The sequence below is a fragment of the Meleagris gallopavo genome, chromosome 25 (assembly GCF_905368555.1).
Source record: "Meleagris gallopavo chromosome 25, MGAL_WU_HG_1.1, whole genome shotgun sequence".
NCBI classification, from domain to species: domain Eukaryota; kingdom Metazoa; phylum Chordata; class Aves; order Galliformes; family Phasianidae; genus Meleagris; species Meleagris gallopavo.
In genome coordinates, this window is record NC_139428.1 from 4,919,757 (window position 1) to 4,921,929 (window position 2,173).

The window sequence follows — 2,173 nt, forward strand, 5'->3', positions numbered from 1 at the left end:
GATCTGGGGTTTGCAGGTGGCAAAGAGCAATGGGCATTTGTGAGTGCAGAGAGGATGGGGAGAAAATCCTCTCGGGGTGCTGCAAGGGAAGGGGACGGCAGGGACACAGCAGGGACACGGCAGGGACACGGCAGGGACACGGCAGGTCCCAGCGCCGGGCACGGGAAGGCTGGGGATGGAGCAGGAATAGCTGAAAGAACTAAATATGGAAACTTGGATAAAACAGAGCTGAAGTAGGGAGCCGGTTTCCTAACAGAATTCAAAGCATATAAACAAAGTCGGGGAGGGAGAGAGGTTGTCTGGAGGGGGCCTTTATGAGTAATATTTAGAAAAACTGGCTGGAAATATCTCTTGGGGAAAGGCAATTTCATCAAAGCGGATCTGCAGCTTTGTGGGGACGCCGTAATTCTGGGAACACGTTGTTTGTGGGGAAGAGGTGCTGAAAACACACGCCTCGATGGTGGAAAGCAGCTCCTTAATTCACTAAGGAGCTCAGCTTTGCCGGCTTCCCACCACCTTCTCCTTTGCGTTTTGGTGCTGTGTCAGAGGAAGGAGTTGTTTAATGTGATTACACCCGTAAGGGCGACTTAAGAAGATTAATGGGGCTCAGCTTTATGGTGTTGCAGGGGCTGTGGGCAGCAGGCTCAGGTCCTGCACCCGCAGGGAGCTCAGCTGCTCGTGCAGAGGCTCTCTGCACCCAATGAAGGCACCTGCTGGACCACAGAGCCCCCACATCTGACCCCAAAATGGCTTCTTTCTTCCCTCCCAGCTCTACAAGGCAACGTCTCTGTGTCCAGACGGATCTCAATACATTATTTACATCCAGATTTTTCTTTTCTCCGCATTTCTTTGCTTGGGGATGCTTGCCCCAAAGCAACAGCTGGTTTGGGATTAGTGCAGAGGACCGCTGTAACGGGAGCCAGGTGGGATGGGAGAGGGCTGACTGATGGGAGGAAGGCCAGGAGTGCAACCTCTGCTGTAGCATCCAATTTCCATAAGTGTCAAACAAACCCAGCCCTCCTGAAAGCCGGCTGGAGGCTGCAGTCAGTGCAGAACAGCTCCTCTGGGTCTCATTGCTGGCGCAGGAGGCCCTGGTTGAGCAGGTAGCAGATGCCAGTAAGTGCGAGATCAACAAACCACCACAAGAAATTACACAGGCACCAATAAACCAGAGAGTGGAAAAAAAGCTGTTGCGGTTGTTGTTGGGTTTTTGTTTTGTTTTGCTTTGCTTTTTTGTTTGTTTTTGTTTTTCTTGGCTCCTCCGTGTTTCAGGCAGGCTGACACAAGAGATCTCTGTGTCTGCAGATGGCTGCGATCCTTGGGGAAGCCAAAGCACCCCAGACAATGCGTGCATTGCTGCTGAGAGCAGGTGGGAAGGAAATGGAGCATCACGGGCACAGGGCGACGGCACACAAAGGGATTCAGCAGGAGAAGGGGTGGGTGCTGTGCAGAACGCCCTCCTTCAGCAGGGAAACAGCTGGCTGGTTGGGCTGCTGGGCCGGCAGCAGTCAGCAGCAGTTCTGGCTAATTGATTTAGAAATGAGTCATTTCAGCAAGGGGCTGCTTTGCAGATCATCGCTCCCAGTCACTGCAAAAGGAGACTAGCTTAGCGATAGTGAGAACTGGGGGGAGGGGAGGCTTATTTTTTAAGGAAAAGCTGTGGCACATCTCTTATTTCTTTTGGCTGCTCTGCCTCACGAGTGTCCCCACACCACCAAGCTGCAAGACTTGCAATAAAACTGCAGGGATTTGCTGCATTTTGGTGCCAAGACGCAGCCTTAAGGGCAACCTAGCCCTGAAACCCCAACGAACGTGGCCGAGATCTGTCCTGTTTCCTACAAATGCGTCTGTGTGTCTGTGTGTCTGTGTGTCTGTCTGCAGCACTCCTCCTCCTCGCACGCAGGGCACACAGCTCCCCGGCCTGGCTGTAGACAAGGCCGCGCCTGAAGCCTCGGGCCTGCAGGAGCCGAGCGCAGGCCCAGACCAAAAGCCTCGGGTGCTCCCTCAAGGCCCGGACGGCTCCGCTGCTCCGCTCCCTGCGGCCCCCGCTCTCGACCCCGCCTCTCGCCCCACGCCCCGCCCGTTGGCTCCCACCCCGGCCCCACCGTCTCCCGCCCCACCGAAAACTCGCGAGATCAGCCCCGGGTCATGCGCCTGCGCGGTGAAGCGGCCC